The following is an 18689-nucleotide window of genomic DNA, read 5'->3' as shown; positions in this document are numbered from 1 at the left end:
TGTGGAAGCTGGGGTGGGAATTAAGCTATACGCAGGATACGTTTTTAATCAGGGGTGATTTTAATTTTGTTCCAGATTCGAGCCTGGAATCCTTCGATTCTCATAGGATGCAAAGGAAGAGGCACCCCTAAAAGATTTGTAAAGATATTTCTCTTCAGTTAAGGGTGGTGGACAAGAGACAATTAAATAAGGCAGGATTTGAGTTGTATGCTTATTGCTCGAAAAGGTTTCACATTGCCTCCCAGATTGACATTTTTTTGGGGCCTTCCTCTCTTGCCCTGTGCTAGTAGCTTAACGGATCATTTGGCCATAGTTTTGAAATGTGCTGTTCCTGTACCAAGTTGTTTTAAAAGGTAGGTGATGAGTAAGACAATTATTCTGGAAAGGATGTGATAGATTTGGTTACTTTAGAGATTGTCAGTTTTTTTTCCCACTAATGAGGAATCTGAGGATGTATTAACTATTTGGGAGTCTTTTAAATATCATTATGGGGACCTCTATATCGATACAATATTTTCCTGTGAAGAGAAAGAGAGAAGAATTACCCACCCTGCATGCAGAAGGAGATAAAGCTTTGCAGGCTCCAGGGTCACCTGCCTCAGTGGCTAGGTCGATGTCTTCCAAAGAAAGGATAAGGATTTTTTTTTTTTTTTACAAAAGGCATTGGTCATTAATCAAACATTGCAAAAACAAGTCTATGAGGAGGGGGAATTTATAAGTTGCTATTTAGCCTGGAGGGAAAAAAGAGGGGGCTAATGACAATATGGTTACCAGAATGAGAACTCCACAGACAGGGCAGTGTACAGATATGGTAGAAGAAATTAAACAAATTTACCTTGAGTACTGTGCTGGTTGGTACTCAGATGATCAGGCTGAAAAGAAGGTATAGGAGCAGCAAATCAATAATTTTTTTAAAGGTCTGAAATTATCTACCCTGACGGTAGAAGCGGTCTCCCTTTCATTTAATCCTATCTTAGAATGGAGATGGATAGAACTATATGACAACTCCCTAATGGTAAAGCCCCCGGGGAAGATGGATCCGGTTGTGAGCTTTATAAAACATTTGTAGCAACATTAAAGGGTCCCATGTCTACCCTTTTTAATCATCTTCTCGCTGGTGGTTAGGTGGCGGATTTATTTTGAAAAGTGGTTTTGGTGAAATTGTTATGGTAGGGAATGAGACAAAGCTTAAATTTATATTCTAACACTCATTTCATGTTTGAATTTAGAGATATGACAGATGCTAATCCAGTGGTGATTGCTTTGTTAGGTGCCAAAAAGGCCTTCGATCTTGTAAACTGGAGGTGTGTATTCCGCATTTTGGATAAGTTTAAATTTCCATCCCTGTTTACGAGATCTACTCAATTACTATAGCAAGGGGGAACAGTTCAGTTAATAATTAATAATTCTCCAGCAGGCCAAATTATTTTAAATCGAGGCACCTATCGAGGCTTCCGACTTTCCCCCTTATTACTTGCCCTTTAAATTGAGCCTTTAGCTTAGTCTATCCATCAAGACAAAAATATTGTATCCCCCTTGCCTACAGGAGCTAAGCTAATGCTATATGCAGATGATGTGTCCCTTTTTTATTAATCAGACTACACTTAATATTGAAAGGACCTTGCAATTGAGTAAGAACCTTCATCACTATTGGGGGCTATAAAATTAATGAGGTAAAAACAAAATGTTTGTTTTTTAATACTTATATTTATCGATTTGAAATATGGAGAAGCCTACCGCTATCAATTATTGGGCAGTGGGCCCTGATTATAATGTTAGTTTTACCGCTGTTCCTCTTCCTATTTTTATCCATTTCTTGTAAGCTGAAGGTTTTCTTTTTTTAAACATTGGTACAAGCTATCTCATCTATCATATGGTCTCAGAAACCCCCATTAGTGAAGGTAAAAGTGCTACAGCTGCCTAAGGAGGAGAAAGGTTTGGAACTGCCTAATTTCCAGAAATATTATATGGCATCAACCATCTTTAAATGATGATGCTTCTCAGTGTCCTCCACTAGTTTTGATGATTCTATTCTTCTACATATGCTGAAGGATTTAGGGGCTCCTGACCCTAGGTGGTGTCTCTTAACTCCGAAATGCCCAAAAAGTTAGGTATAAGTGAAGTAATGAATCATGATGAAGGTAAGTTGAAAGTACTTTATTTTGGAAGTATGAAATATGCACCCTCAGCTTGCTGGTGCCAGTAACTCGTTGTCAAGCGCAGCTTGTCAACATTCCAAGGCTGCCTTCATGTCAAGATTCTGAGGATATACCAAAGGGATACAGGAGATGGGGTGGGTGGAAAGTACCAAGGGGGGAGGATATAACAAGTTATTAAATCTCTTCAGACTGAGAAAAAATAACGTGTTGATTAAATATGGAATCCCCCATGTTAACGCAGAAACGCCATTGTGTTACTGTGAAACCCTTCCTCTTGCTTTGACGGAAGAAACAATAGGAAAATGAGAGGATTTATCTATTACTAAGGTAGGGACTTGGTTAAAAACTACTAAGACCCTCTTTTTGTGAAAGACAGTTCATATGCACTTTCATTTAATTATGCATTCCTAAATAAGGGCCATCCATATCAATTTGTTGAGGGAAGAGTTTGATTCTTCATGAAATAGGGTAAGACAGATGCTCCGGGATAATAAAGGTAAACGTACTATGACCTACTGGTATAAGATGAAAATGGGAAAACTATCCAGGGATAATATTAAATGAGATACATTGGGAAAGATATTTCGATCTCAACTACTCTACTCTCAGATGGGCCAATTTCCATCGAATAGCTTTCTTTAATGGATGGATGCTACATCATACTACACAATTAGTGAATAGAATGTTTCCTGGCATTTCTATAAACTGCCTGAAATGCGATCAGATAGGGGATTATTTGATATATGTTTTAGACCTGTGGACATTTGGTGACATTTTGGGGCGATGCGTTTCAGGCAGTAGGTAGGATACTTAAATGGGATACCTACCGTTGCCAGAGAATGGCACTTTTAGGCATTTGGGATGAGTAGATGACTAGGCAAAATGATAGAGAGCATTTTATATTTATTGTAATGTTTGTGGCCCGCTCTCTGATCACCACTTACTGAAAATCCCACACTGCGCCTAAGTTAGCAGAATGGGAGGAAAAAATGCATGATGTTAGCAAGCAGGAAGCTTGGTTTCATGCTAGAGTTAATCGCTCTTTACGTTATTATAGAAAAAGAAGGCAATTTGCCTGTAAGGTGTAGGGATGGGTCTCTGGTACAGCCATTAGGACTATTTATAGAAGTTGAGGCACTTTGGAGATGAGCGTTCCATTTCTTCAGAGTTAAAGGAGAACAAGAAAGAAGGAAGGAGAAGAGCAGGAAGAGGAAATAACGGAATTTTTTTCTTTTTATTCTTTTCATACCTTTGGCACTTTAAGGGAGCACTGGCACTTTTTTTGATGAATACCACTTTAGGATTTGTAATAATCATGGATTGGAATGAAGTGCAGTCACCATGTTTGAGGCATTTTGGTAAGAATCCACTTTTCCCTGGATAATTGCACTTTAAGGGAGCACATGCACTTTATGACATATAGCCCTTTAGAATGTGCAATAATTGGGGATTGATATGAAGTACTTTTATTACATATGTAATATTTTGGGAGAAACAATTTTCTCCACGAAACAATTGCACTTTAAGAGGGTAAAGACACTTTTTTTTATAGTGTTTAGTAGCTCAGAATCCAATATAAACAAGGTATGAATGGAAGCAGTGCTGAAGTTATGCAACATTAGAGGAAGAGGAAAAAGATGAGGATTTTGTTGGGTGGGTACCTATTTTGAGGATTGGGTGGGAAAGGAAAAATGTTCTATCATGACACGTATTAGCTTAGGATGGCATAATTTGCGATCGTATTCTTGTGGTATTTGTTGTATTATCAGCCCTATATGTGTTTGGATTGATATATTGCACTATGAATTTTCCATCCTTGGAATAATGGAATGAAAATCAATTTAAAAAAAACATAGACGTAGGTTAAGAGCATCGACTTATGGACTGTGACAGAAATGGGTGAGGGAGTCCTCTTCAGAGCCAATTAGCCCGCATGGCCCAGTGACAGATGATTGGCAATAACATATGTTAATATCACCCAGCCATATAAGAAAAAATGGCCACTGTGGCTTTTAAAACAACGTTTAAGATCCTCATGTAGGGAATTAACAATATCAAGAGTATTTGGATTAAAAATGTTTTTGTAGAAATGTATTAATAATAATTTATCCAGGCCACATTTAAGCAAAATAATTGGAAATTAGGAGACTCAAGATGGCTCCAAACTACCCTGTTGGGAAATGTAAGGGCTACTAAAGTAATCAAACCTCCTTTGGCCCTTCCTGAACTCACCAGAGTTGCAGGAGTAAAATAAGTTGTTAAGCCATCAATATATGTATTGATATAATCAAGATTTTCTAATGTTTATTAATTTCGTGTTAGTAGTGCTATCAATCCTAGCTAAGTGTTAAAAAGATGTTTGACCAATCAAATAGAAGCTGTCACTTTCAACGTGAAAGTCAAGAGTTAACATCTACACTATAAGTAATCAGACTCTGTTCATGTTTAGCAGAGAGTGGTGGAATAAAGAGCACCCTTTGAACATGCACAGCAAACACACAAATAGGATTTGTAGTACTGTAAGGCACTGACAGGATGAATATTTGGGGGAAATGAAGCAGTGCTTTCAGAATTTTACAATTACTGCTATAGAACTACAAATTTTCGTTGATAGAATTAGAAAAACAATAAAAGGTTTGTGTGTCCCAATGTTTCCCTTAGGACTTGTGTATGGCACTCACAATATATGAATAAGGGAGAGTATACAGTCATTCCTCATACTGAGTGATGAGAAAGCACCACTTTAAGGGCAAAAAGTTGTTCTCCGTTATTATGTTATGATATGTTGAATAGTAAAGCACACTATCACCCCAGGAGTGTAACCTGGCAATGTACAGATGAAAGTCTTGCCTCGCCTAGGGCGGGTGGAGAAGATATTCAAAGAGCCAGGTCTTCAGCTTCTTGCAGAACTCAATAAGTCAGAGAAGGAGGCTCTAATGTGTAACAACAGATCGTTCCACACTTTAGGAGTGATATAGGAGAAGGCTAGACTGCGTGTTCTGGTTTTCCATATGTCTGGGGTGTGTGCCCGGCAGAGCGAAGGGGTCAGGAAGGTTGGCAAAATCAGATGTTGTTGTGGTTTGCAAGGTTTGTGTATGCTTAGCCAGTGTAGCTCCTTGAGGTGAGGTGCGATGTATGCGTAGCAAGGGTAATTGAAAGTGATACATTGTGAGAGTAATAGCCAAAGCAGGACCTTGGAACAGGGGCTGATTTCTAAAAACCCCACTGGACGCCACAAGCAGCTACTCCTCGCGTTTCCCGCTTCGCGGGAAACGCTCGCACCGGGACCAGCGAGTAGTCATTCCCAAATTGACTACATCTCCCATAAGGCAGTGGGGCACCTTGAACATCGCCGGCAACGCCCAGCGCCGACCAGGTGCTTTAAATCTGCACCGGAAACGCGCACCGCGGGACACGCGCGGGACGCGCGCGGGACGAACCGGGCGAAGCCCGGGCAAAGGGCGGGCCCTCTTAGGCCCTCAGAGGCCTGAAGAGACTGGACTCTGCCAGGGATTCTGGTTGTTCCATCACATGATCATCAGTCATTGTAAGCAAGCTTTTTTCATTCGATATAGGACCGTCTCTTCATTAGTGCCTATATTTAGATGTGGTAAGAACTGTTTAGAGGATATCAGACATCGGTGTACTACCCACGTTCTTCTACAGGGTCCCTATCGCTACTACTGTAATTGGCATAGTTATTAGTCCAAAAAGTCCCAAAAATCCAAAACCCTCTTTTGTATTTTTTTTTTTTTTTTTTTACTATTATCATCTGGATCATATAGATATGACTTCACGTGAAACAAGAAGTAGTAAAGCTGTGGTAGGTAGCTCAAAACTAACAGGAACACTAGACGATTTTATAGTACGCACTAACACACTAATAGATCAGGGTATTGTCCTCATGGAGAGAAGGGTTTCTCAAGACCTCGCTTTAGCTAAGAGGTCCTCCATGGGTCACATTGCTACAGCTCGAACCCCAGTGCGAACCCCTGATAACACGTTAAGCAACTCTAACATTTTACACATAAATACGGTGGTCCATAGTACTACTGGTGCACATTCAGTCCTTGACCCTCAGGGCTTGGTAACCATAGGAAGCACCTTGTTAGCCCCACAGCTAGATATTCAGGCAGATAGTAACAATATTCTAACAAGAGGGAAAAGGGAGGGAGCTATCCCCAAAAATAAAAGTAAGCGGACTTATAAAAAACATCCTTCTATTAAAACCGCCAAAGTTGTAGAGATAGGGGAGTGTAATGAAAATGATATAGTCAATGTAAGGGCAGCAAGGGAAAGTCAGGGTCATGAATCTGGGAAAGAAGGGGCTGGCCCCAAAATACTACCGTTGAATATTATAGATGATATTCTTATAGACAATTCCCTAGCTGACATTCTATCAGATAGCCCAACAGCTGATAGTACAGGTATAAGTATAGGAAATGAAGATCTACTCATACCATCCCAGACAAAAATCTTTAAGACCCTACTCACTCCTATAGAAGTAAGATTAGATGGGATACAAAAACAACTTACAGAATTGAAGATAGAGATAAAAAACCACTATACTAGCCAGTCAAAAAAGGTAATTCAGGTACCAGCCCATATTAGTAAAGTGCACACATTACAAATACCTGATAATGAAAGGGAAAAAGGCAGAAAATCAGTACCTAAGGTCCCTACGCCTAATCTTACCAATATTGAAGTAGGTAAAACCAGTGCAAAGTCTCCCTTGGCACATGGAACAGTAGTTAAAAAACCGGCTCTTCACAGTATACCTACACATAATGCTGATAAAACGCATATAGAAAAGCGTAGGAATATTAATCTACCCCCAGAAGCGTGTGATTACGCAGTCATTCTGACTGAGGTTCCGGAATTAGCCCCTACAACTATAGAACGGTATGGGGCGCTCAAAAATAAAGTGTCACATTGGCTAAATACCAATTACCCATTACCACCAACAATAAGAAGTAATATTTTAATGGTAGAGAGGGCCCCCTGGGTAGGTTATAATAGAAAAAGAACACAAGGAGACTGCGTGGTCGTATCATTCGAAGACCCTCGGTCAGTGGGACACATTTGCTCGGGGGCGCCTAGAAAAAACGGTTCATTGATTGTGGCAAGACCCCAGGCTTATTTGTATTCGCCAATGGTACAGCCCGATAATAGATGGAGCTGGACCAGGGACACAAACCAAGCTAGGGGTGGAATTGAGCGCGAGTTGTACAGGGACTCGAATTCTAATAGTTGGGAAGAGGGGGGGTGACGGTTGGACTGTAATACAACGTAGGGCAGGGAGGCCTCAATACGGTAGTATACAGTACCGTGGAGAATGGATGGGTCCGCAGTTTGTACAACCCTTCATCCCCTGTTACAATAGGTTCAGTGGATTGGAGGCTGTTGATTGACTCACAGTACATGGGGGGAACATAAATTTATTCTCTGTCCATCTGTCTCACCGGTCACGTCTATCACTTCTGTTATCAGTCCACCTAGGTCATTAGATCATTATGATAGCCCGCCTCGATTGCTGTCACCCGGTATTCAGGAGGAAAATAACTTATTTATAAAAGAGCTTAAGGAAGTTCCAGGGCCAATATTAGGTGCCGACCGAATAGACCAATTAGAGCTGAGTGAACAGAATCGTACTAGGCCAGGAGCATCTAGGAGGCCAAGTAAAATCTCACCAGCTGGTAATAGCAGCCTAAATCATGGCCCCTCTTTAGTTAAGGTTGTTTCATGGAATGTTGCAGGAGTGGGCTCAAAAATAAGTGACCCTGATTGGAAACATTATATAAATTCTTTTGATATCTGTGTTCTACAAGAAACATGGGCTACAAAATCCATTCACAGGGTTGGGTATAGAACCTACCAGTTGGATGCAGCTCCATCAGTAAGAGGCCGTCCTTCAGGAGGGTTGATAATATGGGTTAGTGTGTCTATTAATATAGCCATCCAGCAGCTAAGAAGTGACTCTTTAGATATACTCGGACTGGAAATGCTTACCGACTTCCTGTGCTCGTACCACCCCGGATTGTTCCCACTAATAACATGAGGAGGCTGCGCTGGGAAAATGTAGCAATCAATCAACAGGCTATTGTTAGTATGAATACCCATGTTGACCAAGCCATATCAGACCTAGAGGACTGTAATATATTGAGCAATGGTCTAGACAGGGTCGAAGGAATTCATAATTCCCTTTTTGATATAATCAAGGGATACTTCCTTAAGCCTGTCAAGGACAAAGGTGATAGGGTGCCAAAGCCAGCTAAATGGTACAACGATGAATGCAGGGAGTGCAGACTTGCACTGGGCAATGCTATCAAGGGAGGGCAAACAGCTCTAATCCAAGCTGCCAGGAAAAATTACAAAACTAGTATTGTGAAGGCCAAACAAGCTTGGGATGACCAACACTGGATTGAGCTAAAGGCAGCTAGCGATAGTAGGGATTCTCGACAGTTCTGGCACATTGTCAGGTGGGGAAAATCAGGTGGTCCTGAACCCCCTCAAAACAATGTCCCCGAAACTGAATGGGTAAAGTTTTTTAAAAACCAATATGCTGTTTTTAACACTGCCGAACGGCATGAGACAATCCGTGTAGACCTCCCAAAAGAAAACCTTTTTTGTCCTAGTGAAATCATGATGGCTCTGGATGCAGTTGCCTGCGGACGAGCCCCTGGCCTTGATGGTGTGCCAGCGGATCTATTTGTTAACGATAAAGAGCGCTGGTGCTCATACATCCACCATCTTATTAATGCCATTGCCTTGGGCGCATCAGTACCAAAATCCTGGCAGGGTGCAGTAATTATCCCCATTTTCAAAAAAGGAGATCGATCATTGCCAGGTAATTACCGCCCTATAAGCCTTATAGATACCATCCAAAAGGTAGTGGGGCGTGTGATCGTCAATAGGCTCCTGGACTGGGCGGAAGAGACCAATGCCCTTTCATCCTTCCAGGCTGGCTTTCGACGATCCACAAGTACGGTGGATCAGGTCTTTCGTTTCACCATGATTCAATGGAGGACGGTGGTGCTCGGCAAAGGAAGCTTGTATGCGGCCTTTGTCGATCTACGGGCTGCTTTTGATCTGGTCCCTCGACTAAAGTTATGGTCGGTTTTACAGAAGCAGGGCATCCCAAACGATCTGTTATCCATGATAATGAGACTCCACGAATCAAATTATGCAAGAATACAGTGGGGTGGCTTAGGCTCGGTTACCTCAGACTTCCCAGTAGAGAGGGGCGTTAGACAGGGATGTTCGATGGCCCCAGTCCTTTTTACACTTTATATCAATGATGTTGTAGCACGTATGACTTCCGCCCAAGTGGATGCTCCCTTTTTAGATGGTATTAAAATTCCTATTTTAATGTTCGCGGATGACACGCTCATCCTAGCTAAAACGCCAAGTGGATTGCAGTGTGCTCTGTCAATCTTTGACCAATTTTGCAAAGAGTATGGCCTTGAAGTAAACATTTCTAAAACTAAGCTGATGACTTTCAATCCCCATCGCAGTTTTAAGACAAAAATCACCTTAAACAATCGTCCACTGGAGGTAGTGAACAATTTCACCTATTTGGGTATGCATATATCCAATGTGAAGGCCTGGCGGCACCATATTGAAATTGCAACAATTAAACATGGGCAATTGGCAGGCACAATCAGCTCAGAGCACAGAAAATCCTTCACTAAACCTGTGGAACCTGTTTTACAGGTTTATGAAGCTAAAGCTCTGGGTTCTGTTCTTTATGGTGCTGAGCTGTGGGGGTTTGAAAAAATGACGGCTCTTCAACTCGCAGAGAATACATTTTTTAGGGCCATTACAGGCGTCCCCAAAAGTACCCCGCTCCTGCCCCTTAAGTATGACTTGGGTAGAAGAGCCATTTTAGATATGGCACGGCTCCGCCCAATATTGTACTGGCGCAGGTTATGGACAACGCCTGCGCTTTCTCACTATGCTGGGGGCTTTCTAGACATCATAAGAACTGACCTTCACCATAAAATAGGTTGGTTAAAAGCGCTTAGGGCATCCTTGCTTGAGCTTGGTTTGAGCACACTCTGGGAAGATCCTGCAGGTGCAACCTTCCCTTCTAAAAGTATGCTCAAGACCATTTATTGGGAGAAGGTTGCCCAGCGGGACTGGTGTAGCTCCAGTGCCGGCAATATGACTAGAGAGTTCCTAGAGGCCAAGATGTACCCCCATCTTGAGCCTTACTGGGATATCATAACCAAGCCAAGAGATAGGAAGCTTCTTTTCCAACTAAGAGCTGGAGCACTTCCCCTTAGATCTTTAACAGCAAAATGGGAAGTGGGAACTAGTGCTGTCTGCCCTGGCTGTGGTACAAAAAAGGAAACTATTGGTCATCTTTTGTTTTCTTGTCAAATCTATGCTGCTCCACGGCGTATATGGCTTACTCCAATGTGCAAAAATTTAGGAACTACTAGTGGCACTGTTGCTCTACGCATTATATGCACCAGCACATTGCCTTGGATTTCAATTGCCACTGCAAAGTATCTAGGATGGGCGTGGATGATTAGATTGAGACTGCTAGTCACTTGACTATTCTCTTGAATTGGGGGAGACTGCTAGTCTTTTTACTATTCTCCCCCTTGCTAACTTTCAGCATTTTATCGTATGTAATCTGTTTTAAAAATTTTTAATTATTTAAATGTCTTTGTTTTAATAATAAGTATCCACTGTTATTATTGCGGAATGCTCAACCCAGGGCTTCAATTATGTCCATCCGCATGTGATTTAAACAACACCGCTGCCAAATGAAATAATGTCTCCCTTATGGATGTAACTTAATTAGAATTTGTCAAAAGTATGTAGTATCGAAAAGTACTGAATTTAATAGTTTTTTAATGTATTTAATGAATTGTTATTGTATATTGTACCTTGCTTTTATGAATATTATTCGAATAAAGCATACTTTGACTTGACTTGACTTGATAAACAGGTGATCCATCTTTTTAACGTATATAATAGACCGTGCCCATCTTATAAGGAGTCACCATGTATTGACAAACTAGAGTCAATACTGGATACTTTGGACCCGGAAACAAGTACGATCATATGTGGGGACATGAATTGCAACTTTGAGCCCATTGTAGGAATGAACAATTTGTATGAGGATGAAGATAATGCTAATGGTATACCATCCTTATCTAGTAATGGGGTTGCTGCTGGTACTACCCTAGCTTTCCAAATCACAAGGGTATTGACAAGTCATGGATTGAGAGCATGCAATGGGCGTTTACCATCTGATAGTCCCAAGGCACCTACTTTTCTGAGACGCAACTGTCAAAGTATAATTGACTATGTTATTGTTTCCTCGGACTTGTGGCCATATACAAAAGACCTGGCGGTCAAAGCAAGATTTGACAGTGATTATCGTCCCCTCGAAATTAGTTTTGTAAAGAGTTTAATAATGGGGTTGGAAGCTAAAGAGGGAGGATACCAAGCAGCGCCAGATAATGTATACTAAGCAATAACCGACGGTCTGTTGAATGGGCATATATCCTAGAGCAAGAGGAGTTAATGGCAAATATTTATAGCTGCCTTACCAACATATTCGATACTTATAACCCCTCTAAAAGTGAACCTGGTCAATTTCTTAAATTACATAAAGCGTTCTTTAGTGAATTACTAGAACTCATGACAAAAAGACCAAAAAAAGGGACGGGTGTTGTGAATTTTCAGCCTGTAGGTAAATCATGGTTCAGTAAAGAATGCCGAATAGCAAAATCTACCTTGATTGAAACGGTTAAAACCAAAAACCCACTGGCAGTCAAAGAAAGCAGGAAATTATATAATAAGGTGCTGGCCAACGCAAAGTCTTTATGGGACGAGGAATTATGGTCCTGTATGCTGTCGGCAGCCAAAATGAAGGACCAAAAGTTATTCTGGGAAACAGTGGCTAAGGGTAACAAAAGGGAGAAGGGCTCAAGAGAGGTCTTTCTTGATGAGGCAACTTGGATTGACCATTTTATGAATTTGTATGCCGCTCAAGGGGCCGAAGGTGTAGTGCAGGAAGAGTACGCTCTGGCGCTTTTAGATGCCGAATCCACACAAATAGTTTTTGACTTACAGAAAACAGAACTAGCTATTAATTCAGTCAAACACGGGAAGGCTCCAGGGCTTGACAAAGTACCAGGTGACCTATTCAAGCATGAATTGGACGTCTGGGTACCATATCTTAATCATTTGTGTAATACTATTGCTGGGGAAGCAATCGCAGACACATGGAATGGAGCGGAAATTATGACTATTTTTAAAAAGGGCGATAGAAGTAATCCCGCCAACTACCACCCTATAAGTCTTCTAGATATAACCCAAAAAATCTATGCTAGGCATATATTAAATCGCATCAACACATGGTTGGAAGATGAATCCATTTTAACAAAATATCAAGCTGGGTTCAGAGCAAAAATAGGAACCATTGACCAAGTCCTAAGGTTTTGTTGTTTGTATTGGAAATATGTCACCCTCCGCAAAGGCCACTTGTATGTGGCATTTGTTGATTTACGCGCGGCATTTGACCTTATCCCCCGAGAACTTCTGTGGGAATCATTGAAAACCTAGGGACTTTCAGTAGATTTATTAAAATTGGTCTTGGGGCTACATACGTATAATTATGCCAAGGTCAGGTGGGGTCCAACTGGGGAACTCACAAAAGCTATTCCGATAAAGAGGGGAGTACGCCAGGGGTGTGTACTGGCCCCAACCCTATTCTCCCTGTATGTTAACGACATTCCGTCTTATATGGAGAATAGTGACAATGATTCACCAAGATTGGGGGGCGAACGGGTTTCGTCCCTCCTTTTTGCGGATGATACCATCCTCATTTCCCAAACACCACGGGGTCTCCAGAACCTACTGGAAAGGTTTCAGTCCTATTGTATCTCGAAAGGTTTAGAAATTAATATTAAAAAAACGAAATACATGGCTCTGAGCCCGCATAAAAAGTTTAGGAAAAACTTAATGTTAAATGGACAGAAGCTTGATTATGTGCAGAATTTTAGTTACTTAGGTGTATCTATAGATTCATCCCTAGCATGGAGACCACAGCTAGAAAGGACCAAGATAGTCTTTAAACAAAACTGTCTCCCAATCCTTAAAAGACACAATAAATGCTTGAACAAGGCAGTAACCCCTGCCCTAGAGATTTTTAAGTACAAGGTACAATCAGCGGTACTATATGGGGCAGAATTATGGGGACCCGCATGTAGAAGCACATTTGAAAACCTTGAGAACAAGTTCCTTAGGGGATTGTTAAAACTATCTACTAATACCCCATTGACACCCCTCTTTCTGGACCTAAACATGAAACGAACAGACCAACACGCTATATTATGACCACTATTGCTGTGGGTCAGACTGTGGACGACTTCAGAATTACTCGACTACAAGGAAGGCTTGAAAGAAGTTATGGAACTTGATAGCTGTAATAAAGTATATTGGTTTAAGCATGTTAGAACTTGATTGGGCATGATAGGATTAGCCCATTTTTGGAATGATCCTGAGGCTATGAACCCGTGCTCTAGGAAAATTGTTAAACTGTCATTTTGGTCATACGTGAGCTACGAGTCAGTGTACATAAAAACCCATGGTCCATTGACTGATAATTTTTTATTGTTTAAAGATGCAGCACTTTTTGAATCTTTCTTAGATGAGATCCATCCGCCGTTATCAAAAACCTTCTACCTAAAATTTAGATATGGTACACTTAAATGTAAATGTACAGGAATTTATATAGCGCAAATCACCAAGCGGTCTCTAAGCGCTTGCTTAGGGAACCTGTCCTGGTATTCCCCTGTGAGATAACCCAGCAGGGCATCCGCAAGGTGAAAGCCAGGCATCCCGCCGCGAGGGGCCCATGTGGAGATTAAGCAAGCTATTGCCCAGAGTCGCAGAGTGTGAACCCATGAATCAAGCATGCACTGGAGCGAGAATTATCGAGTCCATGGACATTTATGGACTCAAGACCCAGCCGAGCTGGGAATTGAACCCTGGTCCCAGGCTGACCTCTGCTTCCAGGTCTGCCTCCTCTAACCAGTGAGCCACACTTCTCCACTTACAACCAAGGCACTTGAAAAAAGCTGGGCGAAGTTAAGTAGTGATCTCTGTACTTCATGTACTCATGATGCTAAGGAAGATGATTTACATATACTACTCTTTTGCTCCAGCTATGTAACACCAAGGAAAAAGTGGATAGTGCCGCTCTGTCTTAGAATTGGTTCGAGATCTTATAAAGAGGCTGGCAGAATCCTAAAGACTGACACCAGCCAGGTGATAGTATTCGGAGTCAGTAGATTTCTTCTTGCTGTCAACTTCATTAGAACAAAGTTGGGCCTACATTTTTAATATAAATGCACAACTATTGTTCATCCAACATCTCAAAATGAGTAGGATGATTATGTACTTAAATCGCATGTCTAATTAGCCAACCTTGAGGAGTATTCAAAAGTTTTAAACTTTTTAAATTTTTTATTGGCAAAACTTTTAAAATTATGCCCTAGTGGCTAGTGATTTAATTATTCTTTTTAATAGCTTTTAAATTGCATCTACTATTAACTGTATTACTAATTGTTGTATAATTTTCGCCCATGTACATTTTGCCTGCTAAGAAATCTTGTAATTAGATATTGTGTACCCGGACGCAATGAATACACAAAGAAATAGGTTAGCTTATTTGATCCTGTTATCTTTTTTGTGTTAGGAAGTGTTAAATTGTAAGAGAAATGAATGTTTTTATAGTATCTTTTATGATGTTAATGCGTCGAAATAAAGATCTAAATGAAATGATTCTGGACACTGAGTTCTGTTTTGTAGCCTCTTGATGTGTTGCTTGTTGAATCTGGCACAGAGAGTGTTCCAGTAGGCAGGAATGCTAGTGACAACTGCATGGCTGATGTATTTTTGGGTGTTGATAGGGGGTCTTGAAGGTGTGGGTCTTCAGCATTTTCAGTGTATGGAAAGCATGAAATAGTGACAGTGGTGACTTGGGCGATCATGTTGAGTTTGCAGTCGATGACAACCCCGAGGTTCCTAGCTTTAGTGGTGGGGTGGTGTAGGTTTTACCTCGGTCAGTCACCAGGTGTAGGCCCACAGTGTGAAGCTTTCCCCAAGGATCACATCTTCAGCCTTGTCAGTGTTCAGCTTCAGACAGTTGGACTTCATCCTGTCTGTAATTTTGATCATGCATGCCATGAACTTTATCCATGTGCTGGGTATCTTGTCCATGAGGGAGAGTACAAGTTGTGTGTCATCGGCATTGAACAGGATGTTGATGTCATAAGAGTTAATGATGTTGGTCAGCGGGATAATGTAAGTGATGAAAGGGGTTGGACTCAGGGAGGAACCTTGTGGGACACTACAGATGAGGTCACAGGCGTTCGATGTGACTGGAGCTAAGCTGACTGACTGAGCATTGCCAGTCATGAAGGAGCAGATCCAATAGAGTGTGGACTCTTGGATTCCAATGTTGTGCAGGAGCTGGATGAGGATAGAGTGGGAGACAATGTCAAACACTACAGAGAGGTCCAGGTGGCTCTGAGCAGTATCCCACAGAAGTCATCAGTGGCGGTAATGAAAGCAGTTTCTGTGTTGTGGTTTGGTCTGGGTCCAGACGACAGGTATTGAGGAGTTGGTGGTTGTTGAAGTATTTGAGGAGATGTTTGTTGATTATTTTCTTTAATGCCTTAGCTGCTATGGCAGCCAAAAGATGTGTCTGTAATTACTGAGAATAGCGGGGTTATGGTAGAGAGATTTTTCACGAATGGAAGACTGTAGTGTGTTTCCAAGCATTTGAGATGTTTGCTGATGGGGTGGAGGTTTTTAGAATGGCTATGAACATGGCGCTGATGGGTAGGGTTCCTCGGCTGTAAGTGTGATAAGGGCAGGAGTCCAGCAGGGCCCCGGAGTAGATGGATTTCATGGTGGTGTCAGTTTTGTTAGGTGTGATGGTGGGCCAAGAGGTGAGTGTAGGATATTTGGATGATCTTAGGATTTGATTAGTGAGGTCTTTCAGGTCTGGCTGCAGGTAGAAGTGTAGCTGTAGATGTTGTTGATTTTGTTGCTAAAAAAAAATTGTGAGAGAATGTAATAGAGAATCTTTGATGGAGTAATTCAGAGGAGCAAGCTGCTAGATAGCTGAAATCTTTTACTATGGCGGTCCACCAAGGAAGTGTGTTTGGTGGTCCAGATCAGTTGGTGGGAGCGTCTCATGGCCGACTGGAAGTGTCTCCTGTCTTTTCTATTTTTGCTCATTTTCCATCTGCGCTCCAATTGTTTGCAGTGGTACTTTGTTAGCCTGAGTTCCTCTGTGTACCAACTGGCTCAGGTCTGGATCTTGTCATGTTGAAATTCTTTATGACTTTGTAGAGGTCATTGCTGTGTTTGGGTTGGTGGTTGTTGAGGGGGTTGTTCCAATCCTTATCCCGGATGTTGTTCCCATTGCATTGGGCTGGGCTGGTTGTGGTTCATGTGCACTGGAAAGGGACAGAATACTGAACTTGATAAGGGGGTGGTCTCACCAGGTGATGGGGTGGATCCTTCAAATTTGTTTTAGGAGGTAAAAATGGGGTCAAGGAGGTTTGTGGTGGTGAGGGTAGTAACTTAACTCATTGGGTGAGCATTTTAGAGTTGGGGTCGGTGAGATCTTCCAGGTGGAAGTTCAGGTCCCAAAGGAGGATGCAGTTGCTTGTGTCAAGGAAGAGTAGTGCCATTAAATCTACAACGGTGTAGGAGACAGTGCTGGAGAAATTGGTGCACAGTCCCAGTGGTCTCTATATAAGAGAGCCTTTCAGGGTGAAGTTGGCAGTGACGTTTAGCTTGGACGATGGGTGCTCTATGTTAGTGGATTATGTGCTTTTGATGATGGTAAATCTGATGACATTCTTGTGGATGATGGAGGAAAACAAGTCCGGGGAGTGATCATGAAGCAGGTTCCAGATCTCCATGGCATGTTTGGAAGGTAAGCAGGTGTTAAGGAGCATGCAAGAGAGAGCAGGGTGTGTGTGTGTGTGCGCGCGTGTGTGTGCGTGTGCGTGTGCGCGTGTGTGTGTGTGTGTGTGTGTGTGTGCGTGTGTGTGTGTGTGTGTAGGTGTGCTATTAGAGCAAAGAGGGGGTGTTTGAGTACATTAGTACTTGTAGGAGGCAAAGGAGAGCACTTCCAGTATCTTGCGTGGTATAGTGCAGTGTGTGGAAAAATTTGGTGGGTTAGCAGAGGGTTCCTGGTTTTGGGCATAGATAGATCACAGACAGAAGCAGATGTCCGTGCCTTTGTTCCATTCTTCACCTGCCATTAAGTGGGTCCTGGGAAGGAGTACAGGGATTAGTGGACCACTCTGTGGGGGATGTGGAAGGCAGGAAGGGGGGAGTAATAAGCAGTTTAGCAAAACAGATGTGGAGCGCTGGGGAAGGAAAGAGATGGAGAAATTGCACAAACAATGGGCGGTTACGACGAGAGATGGCACATAATAGCAAAGATAAGTAGCACAAAATGAAGGGTAATGAAAGAGAAAAATTGAACAAAAAAAGGGCAGTGAGAAAGATGAAGGCCTAAAACAAAAATAAAAGGAACAAGCAATGGGGCGAATAAAATGAGAAATTAAATCATAACAAAGATAAATAGCACAAAACGGCAATGAACAAAAGAAAAGGCTCAAACAAAGGGCAATGACAGAAAGAAATGTCGCAAAGCAGAGCGACATGACAGGAGAGTGAGTGAAGAAAAGTGAATAGAGAAAAGCACAAAGATAATGCAAGCCTGAGAGAGAGAGAGAGAGAGAGAGAGACATTGACTAGGAGAAGAGTGAGCCAGGAGCCACAAAGCGTCGAAGCAGGGACTGAAATGGCTTTACCTGGAAGTGGTCCTGGCACAGGAAAGTCTCATACTCTAGTTCTAATACTCTACATAGATAAATAGGGAATCAATTCCATTTCCGTGTCTATTATTATTTATTATTATTTGTAGGGCGCAAACGAATCATCCCCATGGGGATCTCTCGGAGCTTCAATATCAGACAGAACAGAGATTGCTGGTTAGTGACAGAACAACCAGGTTTTGAGAAGTTTCTTAAACTGACAGTTAAAAGCTGTGTATTCACAATTGAGAATGCAAGATTAATTACATTAAACCTCATATACTTTCTTCGATATTATCAGCAACCCAGAAAACTCAACCCAGATTTCGAGACAGGTCTACACTAAACTGCATCTGGAATATTCAGGACGGAGGTAAGAGCTATGACCTAAATGGGATCGGAAGGGACTGAAAGGGCACAGTTTTAGATCCAGAATTGTGGTCAGCTGCTCTTGCTAACTTTGGAGCATATTTACAATAAAAGATGCATTGCTGCATTGTGGCAGCGATGCGTCAAAAATAGTGACACTGCGTAGAAATCTGTTACGACGCCATGGAGAGGGAGAGAGAGAGAGAGATGTGTGTATGCCGGGTCTGGTGGCTCAGTGGACGAAGGCATCTGCTGCAGGGACCTGTGTTCAACTTCATGGTCACAATTTTTT

This window comes from Triturus cristatus, chromosome 2_1 (genome assembly GCF_964204655.1).
Source record: "Triturus cristatus chromosome 2_1, aTriCri1.1, whole genome shotgun sequence".
NCBI lineage: Eukaryota > Metazoa > Chordata > Amphibia > Caudata > Salamandridae > Triturus > Triturus cristatus.
Note: the sequence above shows the minus strand (reverse complement) of the source record.